The sequence below is a fragment of the Spinacia oleracea genome, chromosome 6 (assembly GCF_020520425.1).
Source record: "Spinacia oleracea cultivar Varoflay chromosome 6, BTI_SOV_V1, whole genome shotgun sequence".
NCBI classification, from domain to species: domain Eukaryota; kingdom Viridiplantae; phylum Streptophyta; class Magnoliopsida; order Caryophyllales; family Amaranthaceae; genus Spinacia; species Spinacia oleracea.
The window spans coordinates 40,529,153-40,542,178 of record NC_079492.1 but is presented as its reverse complement, the minus strand read 5'-3'; positions in this window follow the sequence as shown (position 1 = coordinate 40,542,178).

Here is a 13,026-nt window from a genome sequence, read left to right as displayed (position 1 = left end):
TCCAGCTCCCCCAGAGAAGAGAAATAGAACGGAAGGAAGCCATAACCAATGGCTCTGCAACGTGCTTCGTACTTGACCCGCTTCCGAATAGCCGCATCAGACACAACCCGGCCCGGGACAAAGCCAGACAACCCAGATTGTGTCAAAGGAGATGATCATGTCAAGTCAACACATACATCACAGCCCCGATCCCAAGAGTAGAGCAACACGTCTGCCGGTCGGAGAGCTCCATCGCTCCCTCCAGATAGACCAATATCAACCTCTTTCCGCGCCGAGATACCAAACCGATAACAAACATCAACAAGTGTATCCCGAACCACATTATGCCAATGTTTAATACCCACGATGCTAGCACATGACACCGCATGATCACCAAAGATGTCTCCCGCAAAGACCCTGGAGCAAGTAGAACATGGCACCGTAACAGAGAACAAAGGAACCCCCAACCGGTAACACAACACACATCGGTAAGTAGGGATGTTAGTGGGGCGGGTTTCGCGGGAGACCCGCCCCGCATCCGCCCCAAGTAGCTGGGCGGGGATGGAGGTAGATTTGGCGGGTGATGGGGCGGGGATGGGTATAAAAATCGTACCTACCATGGGTGATGGGGCGGGTGTGGATTTTGTGTTGAACCTGCCCCATCCGCACCCGTCCCGCCTCATCCCCACTCGCCCCGCCCCATCCCCACTCGCCCCGCTTCATACCCTCCATGGGTGATGGGGTGAGTTTGGATTTATTTGCATCTTTAGGTGATAATATAAATTTAGGTGAGATTTTTATGTTTTTTGTTTGGATTTTTTTTGTTATGATGAGTATTTTTTTCCGATTATATAGGTTACTTTAGTCATAGGGTATTTTTCTTTTCTATAGTTAACTTTGATTACTCCGTATATATGGAAAATGTTTGCTAAATAAGAAAAATTAGGCGGGCATTAGCGCGTGTATGAAGCGTGAATAAGACAGGGATAGATACCCAGTTGGGTGGTGGGGCGGGGATGAATTTTAACTTACACCCGTTGGGGCGGGGATGGAGATGAAACTTGTACCCGCTATGGGTGATGGGGCGGGGATGGGGATGGAAATTTTAGGTGGGGATGGGCATTAGCCCCGCCCCATTGACATCCCTATCTGTAAGCCTTAGCATTCATCGTCTGTCCCAAACCTGATATGGGGACCGCACGAAGCCAAGCAGAGGTGTGATCTCCCAGCTGCGATTTCCACAACGCTGACTATCGAGAAGATAACGAGAAGGTGGATTCTGAAGATGCAGTAACCTTTGTGAAATATATATCTGCCAATTTCTTCATGAGTTTAGGGGCAGCGACCTCACTAGGGTTACTCAGAATGTCATACTCCACCGTTCTACTAAATAGACTCAACGCATCTTCAAATGCTCGACCAGGACCAACAATACCAGCATGCCGTAGAAGCTTTGTCTGCAAACCAAAAGACTGCAATCGAGAAGCAAGAAAAACATAATGACGAACATCACCTGCGGAATAAACACCAAGGCCGCCAAAAGAAAAAGGTAAGGTGGCAAGTCGGCACCGCCAATCGCCAAAGCCAGGCCCCGAAACAGTAACAATACGCTCCAAGGAAGATCGAAGAGCCTCATCGAAAGTGCGCTGAGTTGCCTCAAAAATACCGGGAGGACAAGTACGCAAAGCAAAGTAGAGTTTAGAAACTCCAGTACATGCCCTAAGTAACAATAGCTCACACTGAGAAATCATCAAGCTGAGCAACCTTATCCATAAGCCCAATGGTCTTGGTCACCCTCTGCATCACAAGCTCACCATTATTATTATTATTATTATTATTATTATTATTATTATTATTATTATTATTATTATTATTTATTTATTTATTTATTTTTGTTTTCATTTTTATTTCGTGATTCTCCTCTCGTCTTTGATTTCATGTGTGTAGGTGATTCGGTGTTTTAAGATTTGGGCACGAATTCAACGATCAAGTCAATTATGTTGACTTGCCAAGGTACTAAAGAAATAGAACTTGGGCTTTGTTCTTTGTGGGTCTCAATCCTCAACCATGCTGCCAGCTACTATCAATCACCCCTCCTCCCTAACCTACACCACTCTCCTTTCCTATCCTACACCACGTACCATCACCTCTCCACCTCACGCAACAACACAAGCAACTGCTTAGCCCACACTATCACCACACCTGCTGCAGCTATCAACTCACCAACACCATCCTCACACCACCTGCAGCCGACCACATCCTGCACACCTCGTCCCCTCACGAACCAACATACACCACCATAGCTGCCTCGCCGCCAACACCCAATCACCAACGTAGCAGCCTCCTGCCACAAAATCCAATCATCGCCATCATCTTGTCAACACCAAACGCAACAAAAAAGACCCAAAGTCGCCCAAATCAACAGACAAAAAGTCACACAAAACAGAACAAAAACCGAGCAATTCGGGTTCGAACCCGTAACGAAGTTCGACCAAACCCAATATTTGAGAAGCATTCTGCCAATTTTTAAGTATTTCGGGTCCGACTGAACCTACCATTAGTTTGCCCGAACAAGAATTCAGTCCGTCCAGACCTTAATTGTTCGTTCGAACATTTAAACGCGAAAATGTTGTACGGGATTAATGAGGCTCAATGGCTGCGATGCGTTTTAACATTGGAGGCTGCGATTTGATTGATTAGAAATTGAGCAGCGAATTGGGCCGTCAATGATGATTAAAGATTGATGATGATCCGCGATGGACGATGACTCGATGAGGATGATGATTAAAGATGAACGACTGTGATGATTGTGATCGAGGGATAATTGACGACGGTTGATGGTCGGATGGTGAAGCGCAACAGCGGGCGATTGAAGGAGGAGCGAAAGGGACGAAGACAAAAAGAGGAGGGGGTCTGATGATTTGAAAGAGGGGAGATTTTGGAGATTTCTCTGATTTTTTTTTCTTTTCCTTTTTTTTATCTTTTTCTTTTCTTTCTCTTTGTTTTATTCCTTATTCCTTTTTATTTTTCCTTTTCTTTTTCTAGCTTTTTCTCTCTTTAATTTTGGGTGACATAAATATTTTTTTTTATAAACAAATTAATTCATTGATAAAAAGTCATACTACATCTACATAAAGATTTAAATCTAACAAATAATAACAATCGAATCAAATAAAAACTTCCTTTCACCATAGCTGCGATGGTAGTATATCAAACATTCTGTATACCCTCTTTTATATCGCTGAGATTTACAGCCTTCATTGACGAGGGGGTCTATAGATATGTTGTAGCCGTGACGAATATGATTTCCGTCTGATTCGTCTGATTGTAGTCGAAAGATAGACATCCTATTCGATCCCGCATAAATCTTTACCAAAGAAACAACCTGAATTAAACTAAACACACAAAACTTAGCTAGAAACAAACCCACCATAGGGGTACACTGAAACTGTGTAGTTTTATTGAGATCTAAAGCAAAAACACAACATAATTGAAAGAGAAGGGGCAGAAATAACCAAATTTCCGAAGAAAATTGGCTATTTTCTCCCTAGTAAACCCTAATTTTTATAAACCCTAAATACCTAATTATCTGTCAATTGAGGGGGAATGTAAATACATAGAATATTTTTAGGGTTTTAGTTTAGTTTAGCTTCTAGAGAGAGAAAAGTGAGAAATTATCGATGAAATTTGGGGTTTTGATAATCAATTCAAGGATGACAAATTGTTGAAGATTTTCACCATTAATTAATTAGAAATTTTTTACTCTCTCTCCTCATTTATTTCTTTATTTATTGTTTGATTTATCGTTTTAATTAGTTTAATTATTTTTGTTTAGTTTAGTGATTCATGTATAGATTAGTTGTTATTAATGTTTAAAATCATGTTTTTAGTTGTTAATTTCTATAAATTTCATATTTTTATGATTATGGAGTAGTTTATTGGTTAGAGTTTGGGTGAAAACCCAACATTGATTGGTTTGGGCATTTGTGATTGGATTTTAGGGATTTTCATGATTAATTTATTGCATGTTTAGGCATTTTCAATACATGTTGCATTTAACTTGATCAATTAAGTGTTCCATGATTGCTTGGAGTAGTCTAGTTGGGTTGTAAAGGGATTAAGGATCTAAACTTGATTATGTGGTTGAATTGAGGTTTTGATTTACCTCGGGTGCGATAGGGTAGAACAGGAGTTCATCCTTGATGCTTAGGGAAAATGCCCGCACGTCGAGAGATAGTTGGAGCTATTTGTGAATTCAACGCATATTCATGTAGTGCTTGTGAATCTTTCCCATTTTCAATTATCTTATGTCCATTCAATTATTTGTTGTTGTTTGACCCTATTCCCTATTCCCTAATCTCGTTTACTTTTTATTTTTTAGTTTAATTTAATTAGTTTTATTCGATTAGTGATTTTCCAAAACTCCGTTCCGACCTAGCTTATCGATTAATTAGCATAAATTAGCGCACCTTAGTCCTTGTGGATTCCGACCCTTGCTACCGCTTTACTTGTATTTAGTGGTTAGTTTAGGTAATTTGTTTGATTAGGAGAGACTAGTAACGACCTAGTTTTTCCTCGATCAAAATGGCGATGTTGCTGGGGACTACGATTTGCATTAGCTTGTGTTAGTTAGATGAGTCTAGGTCATTGTGCATAGTTCTTTTTGTTTTTCTTATTTATTTGTTTTATTTTGAAAAATTAAAAAAATGGCAAGTTTCTCGTTTCCCCAATTTGAGCATGAACCGTTTTGGAGGTATTTTGAAAGAATTGAGGAATCTCTTGGAAGTGATCATAGGTTTTATTTATGGGAGTTATATTAAATGATTTATGATGGTCTTAATGGGCTTACTAGGGGAATGGTTGAGAATATGTTTCATGGTGAGTTTCGGGCTAAATCATTGGATGAAGCTTGGAATTTTTATAATTGGTTAGCTAGAGCCTATGATTGGGAAATGACCAATCATGGAACATGTGTTAAGGATTTTCATGTTTCTAATGTTGATTCTAATTTTTGCATGAATTCTCTTGAAATATCGCATGCTTTCAATAGTGAGCCAAATATGCATGATTCTAATCCCGTTTCCCTTTATTCTCATGTTGAGATAAGTTGCATTCTAATGTAAATATTTTTTATGCTTCTTATCAAAGTCCTTAAATTATTTGCAAGAATTTGCATGATCTCCCTCATATGCTTGATTGTGATTCTTCTTCCCTTGTTGATTTTCAAAATTCTATGCATTCGGAATCATCGAAACCTAACTTAGAGCTTCTCCTTGAGAATTGCATCAAAGAGTTTAATTTTAGGGCCAACCAAATAGCCGATCACATGACCTTTCTTGATGCTAGAATCAATGATATTCGGAAACTCATAGATCATTTTGCTATTATTGATGATGATTTAATGAATGTTGAAAATGAAAACCCATCGGGAAAGAGTAGTCTAAATCTTGTTGATTATTGTTTGCATAATGAAGATGAGGAGTATGACATTGAGGAAAGTGAGGAAGCCTCTTTTGGTGATTGGTTAGTTGATGGTGTGGAGAATAATGAGCCTTTGTTGATCGATTATCCAATTTTTTAATCTATCTCTTATTCCTAACTCAAGTAATCTTAATTTCACTCCCTTTACGCTATCTTTAGAGCACTCATCCTCTCGTATCCCCTCTTACTTGAGTGAATTATTTGGTCAATTTGAAATTAAGACATCTCATTTGGTGGTTGAGGATGTTTTTGAGGTGAATGATGGTGATTTGGAGGAAAATTCCTTGATTGAGGACCCTTTGGTCGAAAAAGGTTATGTTTTGAAGTCTTGTGATGCGGGAGAAGTTGTTTGTGGAGCCCTTGTTTCCACCCCTTCCCCTTATTTCCCATTTTCAAGAAAGCTTAGTCTAATTCCCTCATTTCCCAACTCATACCCTTTTTCTTTTCTCAAACCATCTCCATTAGATGATCATCTTGCCTCCATTGTTCTAAAAGTTCCCAATTCGATCATATTTAAGGAGATGAGTGAGATTGCCCCCCAAAAAGAGTTTGTTGTGGAGAATTTGCCGATTATTTCTTCTTTTTCTAATTCTTTTGGTTTTTCTTCTTCTTATTTTCTTATTTTCTCATTTTCCCTTTTGATCTCACTTCTTTTCGACATCCCTCTCCTTGTTGGAATAGAATGACACTAATCTTTGTGCATGTTTTTCTTTTAAGCATTGCATGTGCTTTATTCCTTGAAATATGTGCCGATGCATTTGACAAACTCTTGCGATCTTTGTCGGGTTATTTACTAGAAAGGTCATGCTTAAGACCTTAAATAAGCCTTTCTCGGGAAGTAACCCGTGTTTAATTTCTTTCACTTTATTTTTACTTAATTTTCATTTTTCTTAATCTTGATTTAGGTACCTAATTGGAATAAAGATACATTTGCGATATCATATGGAAAGCAAAACACGATGTTGGAGAAAGTTGACTACAAATGGAGAAATTGGATCATTTGCGGGTACATATACCCACCTACTACCCGGTAGTGCCCTTCCTCTCCCTCTTTTTATTACTCCATGGGTTGATTAAGCATATGAATTGATGGGGTGTGGAGTTGGATGGTTGAAATTGTTGATTTGGTTGCCTCCTTTTCTCTTTCTCTAACGTATTGTGATTTGCGGAAATATGCATATTGGTTGAATGTGTTTTTCTCCCCCCTTCCCTTCCCTTGAGTCTTTGCTTCAAGCATTGAGGACAATGCTTAATTCTAACTTGGGGGGATAGCTTTCACTAGCTTAGGGGAGTTTCTTTGTGTTTCTTTGTTTTCACATTTTTCAAAAAAAAAAAAAAATTAAAATCAAAAAATATTTTCTTTATTGTTTTATTTTTATATATCTTTTCTTTCAATTTTTTGATTAAATAATAACAAAAAAAATCGAAAAAAGCTTAGAAAATCCAAAACAAGTCTTCGCTTATTGAATAAAAGCACTAAAAATGATTTGCTCGTCCAAGGGAAGACTCTTGATGATGATTTGTGTGGATTCCTTGCTTTGGTCGTTTGGGTAGATGAATAGGAGTGTTTTCGTTGGATTTGTGCATGTGTGAGATATGGGGATTAGGGATATATTGATTAATCTTTGTTGCTTGATTTTCCACTTGAAAAGGCTTTTGAGAATTCTACTTGATAAATTTTGTGTTGAAAAGAGTCAACTTATTTCTCATTTCGAAGTTTTTGGGACCCTGTTTGAACCTTAAACCCCCTTTAGTGCACGATTTTCTCCCTTAATCGAGTTATCCTTAGAGTTAAATGGTTGTGAAATAAAAAGATTGTGATTTATGTTTTGAGTCCAATAAGGGGTGCCTTTGTGCCCACACGGCGAAAGCCTAAGTGTCAAGTTCGAGTCAATAAGTGGCGCCAATGAGCCCGCAAGGCATAATAAGCCATTAAAGTCAATGAAAAAGAAAAAAAAGTTCCAAAAAAAGAGTCAATAAGTGGTAAATACCACAAGTCTCTTGAGAAAGTGGGTTAGTCGAGATACACATAACTAATTGAATAACAAAAAAGTTAAGGTATAGAGACAAAAGTTAAATTTATGAGTCGAATAGTTATTATTTATTAACAAACTTATTATTAACTAAAACTCATAAAATCTTAACTTATTTATCTCATTGCTTAACTAATCAGTTTCATTGTTTAACTAATTTGTTCGGTGCTTAACTAATTGGTCCAGTTGCATAACTAATTGGTTTCAATGGTTAACAAATTAGTTAAAGTGTATAACTAATTGGTTCTAATGCATAAAAGTAGTCTAACTGTTAGACCGTCTTTCCTAAAAGTTTGTATTTATATTAAATGTATATAGGTAGTTATTTTTTATTTTTTCGGGGAGTTACTTAATATAGTATTTAAGGTTGCTATTTATAATTTTAAGGGTTTTTTGTTTAACGTTCTTTAAACAAAGGTCATTATTACGTACATTTGGGTTACTTTCCTATTATTCAGGAGTTACTTAACATGATATTTAGGGTTACTTAATATTAATTTTTTGAAAAATGTCATTATCATATAAATTTGGGTTACTTTCGTATTATTTAAATGTTACTCCCTCCGTCTCTTTTTTTCCTCTACGCTTGGTATTTTTCACGCGTTTTAACGAATAATTAATGTGCATTGAGATTCCTCTATTTTTTAATTTAAACAAGACAAATTACGTTTATTTATAATATTTTCACTTGTATCAAAAATATGATATTGGGAAAATGAGAAAGATTTAATGTCTCAGTGAAAAAGTGTGAGAAATTAAATGACCCAATGAATTTAATTGGTTTAAATAATCATTGGACACAAATTTTGATAGAATATTAAGACATTTATGCGATAATATAAAAGAAAATGTAAAGAACATTTTGAAACACCCAAAAAAGAAAACGTAAAGAACAAAAAGAGACGGAGTGAGTACTTAACATAACATTTAGGGTTACTAGCTATAATCTGAACGATTATTAAAATATATATGTATACAGGGTATATTTTTTTTCTTTAGAACTATTATCGTAAATTTGTGTTACTTTCACGTTATTCCGGAGTTACTTAATATTATATTTTAGGATACTAACTACTTGATTTCACAAAAAAAAGGTTACTAACTATTTCGTATCTTACAATTTTTTACTTTTTCTTGTTCTGCAAAATTAAAAGCATATAAGAAACAATAAGGTTACCAATAATTATGTTACTAATCTTAGTAACAAGGGTCACTGATCATAAATTTTTGAGTAATAAGGGTTATTATATGAAATATATAGGATTTACAGTTACTTAACAAAAATATTAGGGGTACTAAGTACTAACTAGAGTATCAAGAGTTACTACGTAGTACTTCTTTCGTTTTGAAATACTCTCTCCGTCCTGGAATACCCGAAACTCTTTTCTTATAAGGTCGTCCCGGATTACTTGCAACGTTTCAAAAAATGGAAACTTTTATTAATAATATATCAATTTCTCACTTATCCAAGGACCCACCTACATCCTTACTCCCTAAAAAAAATCAAAAAATTCCACTACCCCCACCCCTTACCCTTTTAAAAGTTTGACACATATCCCACTACCTATATGATGAGTCATATTTGTATAGGGTATTTTAGGCACATTTAGGTTGCATTATTAGGCATTTATATCATTTTAACTGCATTTATGATCACATTTGCATAAGTTATCATTGTCGTACTCTATTACGCCCCGTTTGTGTTTTCTTTGATGTTTCAGGAGATTTTACGGTTATTTGGATGCTTTCGTAGTGTTGATTTGCATGATGAAAGGATGAGATGTTGACTCGAGGATCATTACATGTCTCTAGGAATAATTTTGAGTCAACAACGAAGCTAAACACTATTTTTCTAAGCATCAAAATGGACAAACATTCACTCTTTTGATGATATCTCAAGTTCTACATGTCGGAATGAGACGATATTGATTGGGCTAGAATATAGGCTTCAAGAGCTTTCCAACGACAGGTCACACGTCCCTATAGGCATTGTAAAACAAGAGTTGTGATATAAACAAGGTGGCTCGACAATCCGATTCGCCCACGGCCCTCAACGTTGGCCCGACTCTTACCCTTGGGCGCGAAAACTAGCGACCCACCAGCGGGCCCGCTGGTTTCTGCGCCTATCTGATTTCCGCGTGGATTCGTTGCATTCGTTCTCGTGATCGTTCAATTAAATGATAATTTATGTAATTATTATTATTTCCTATTTTGTTTAGAATTTAGGAAGCATATAAATACTTCAAGGGAATTAATTTATTTCCCTTATGCATTTTTTTCCGAATTTTTTTATTCCCTTAGAACTCTTCTTTTTCATGTCATCTAGTTTTCTTTCTTTTCCATGGTTGAACCCTAGCTTTTTCAGTTTTCAATTCATCAATCTAGAGGTAATTCAAGAATTGTTTTTGCTTTAATTTATTATTATTGTTTTCGTTCCTTTATTTAATTTTTCCTTTGATTATGAAATTCATGCGTATTATTTCTATCATGTTTGTTAATTCAATTATGAGCGAGTAGTCATTTTCTAGGGCTAAGTAAGGGAAGCCATGTTTATACCATGATTGTTATGCATTAAAGTTTGCAAGTTTCTAGATTATGCTGGAGTAATTCCAATTGATTTGTTTTATTTGTTGATTCATGTTATTGGCCATTTTCATGGATTGAATATCTAGCTAATAGGAATTAGAATCGAAAGATCGTATTTTTAGAGGCTTAGTACTATTGGCAATTCTGATTATGTTAGCGATCGTACTGCATATGTTGAATTGAAAGTGTTGAGACCCGACCGTAGGATTAGCATGTACTTTAATTACTTGGCTTAGTTTATTCATTTTCGAATTTATTTGTGTTCTTGGATTGGTATAAGCATGGTGAACCGAATAGACGCCCTAGACCTTTTAATTCATTGATAAATTCACATTTACATTATTGCTTTCGCTTCATTAGTTAATAATATTCAAAATCAACTTTTGTTTACTAAAATAGTTTATTTAATTGGGCAAAAACTAATAGAACTTGTCTCCCTGTGGGATCGACCCGTATTTGCTAAGTATCTGCTAACAACAGACACCGTGCACTTGCGGTATCACTTTTTAACTCATCAAGTTTTTGGCGCTGTTGCCGGGGAGACGGTTTTATTTTTCTTTTTAGCTTTTATTTTTGGTGAGGCTACATTGTATATATTTTTTTCGTTCGTGTATATAATTTCCCTTTTTTCTTTAATATAAAATGGCTTCTATTTGTTTTCCTCAATTTGAGAATGAAGTGTTTTGGAGATATTATTATAGGCATGGAGTGTTTCTTGGTCCAAATCATATTTTTGAACAATTGGAACTATGTGTGGTGATTTATGAGGGATTGAATGAAGATAAAAGATTGGTGTTGGATTCCATGAGTAGTTATATATTTGTGGAGAAGACTCCAGAAGAGTGTTGGGATTTGATCGAGCAATTAGCTAGAGATACATATGAGTGGGAGATGACAATGCTTGTTGAACCTACTCTGCAAAAATTTCTCTTTTCCTATTCCTCAAACTCACACCCCTCCCCCGTATTATTGTTCTTGTTGTCATTGTCATGACCATGATACTTCTCTTTGTCCCTATAACGAGTCTGTTAGTACTGTCAACCCTTTCCTTCGATTTGATATGCAAAATTTCCAACTCGAACCATCTTATTGTGACATGAAAATCCTTTATAATGATGATGATGATGATGGTGGATTTGTTGAGAATGTTAGTTCGTTAGAGGAAGGTTATCATTTGACTTTTGGTACTGATGAGGAAAAGTTTGACATAACGGAGACTTTGGAGGATGAAGAATCGCTAATGGTTGTAGAATCGTTGGTCGAGAAACCATTGGCTGCGAAACTTTTGGTTAAAGATTTTAGTGACAAGTTTATTCACGAGGGTGGAATTGTAGGTAAAAACATTAATGTTGAGCCTATATCTCCTCCCGCCTATGTCCCGTTCTCGAGGAAGCTTGATCTTGTTCCTTCATCCCACATGTTAAGTCTTTCGTACTTTATCAATAGGTCTCCATTCCATGATACATTTGACCTTGCCGACCTTGAAGCTCATTCTAAAACGTTTACATTGCCCGAGGAGCAATTAGAGGAAAGTTGTAAATATTCTCCTTTTTGTTTTTCTTTTGATTTTTCTTCTACTTCTGATTCCTTTTCTTTTGATTTTATTTTTTTTTGCTTATTTATCTAATACCCTATTTGCGAGGATGAATGTGGTTTTACTCAAGCCATACGTAGTGCTCAATGACATGTTTGCAGGTAAGGTTGTCAGGATCGGGATCCTACTTTGGATCGATGAAGGGGGGTAGGATCGGACCGGTAGAATCGGATCGTAGGATCGTAAGATCCTACTAAATAGTAAAAATAATGGTTATATTATTAAAATGAAATGTACAATCATGTATTCATGTAATCTTAATACTTAAATATCAATTTTTGCTCACATAAGATTAATACTTGTGTAGATACAAGAGCAATTAATAAGATATGCGCAAGGTTGTTGAAATTATATGAATTTCTGTACTTTTAAGTGAATAAGATACTTTTTTATAACCAATTTATTGATAGAAAAGTATGATATTTCTAATGATATGTGATTATGAACTATTTAGTAATAAATTTTTTGTTACGGAGTATCTTGAAATATTGTATGTTGGATCGGATCGTTGGATCGGATCGTAGAATCGTAGGATCGTATTAAGATCCCACCACTCAAATTTCTTATCGAGGTAGGATCGTAAGATCCTACACACATTAAGATCCTACCTAAGATCCGGATCGGTGGCTTGTTTTTGGATCGTAGAATCGTAGGATGGTAAGATCCGAATCGGGAGTTTAACAACCATGTTTGCAGGGGCATTTGATAAATTACTCAAGGCGTTGGATTCTTCTGATTAACAATTTGAGTGGAGTCAAGCTAATGACTTAAAACGAGCGCTTATCGGGAGGCAACCCGATTCCTAACTTTCCCTCATTTCAATTTTCTTCATTTATTTCCATTTTAATTTAGTATTTTATTTCTATTTGCTGAATTTATTGAAAAAAAAAATTTAAAAACAACAAAAGCACAAAAATATTTTCCTTTGAGTTCACTTGAATTCATAATTTTATTTTATTTTTAGATTAGTTTTCGTTAATCGTATTTATTTATTTATTTATTTTGCGTTTAATTTTACTAATGAATTTTTTTCCCTTTGAGTTCGCTTGGATTCATTTTTTATTTCATTTTTAGATTAATTTTTCTTTAATCGTATTTAATTATCTATTTATTTATTTATTTATTTTGTGTGTTTAGTTTCACTAACAATTCTAACTTTTGAGTTTAGTGGTGTTTGAATTATTATTTTTTCAGAATTGTAGGTGCAAGATCAAGTTAATTCCGGAAATCCGATGCATCGACAAGTTTTTCCAAGCCACATAATGCAGCGACGAGTTGCACTCGCGCATTCCAGCGCTAGCCCAGCGAGCTAGCTTGCCGCATCTCTTTCTCGCGCTTTCCAGCGCTCTCCCA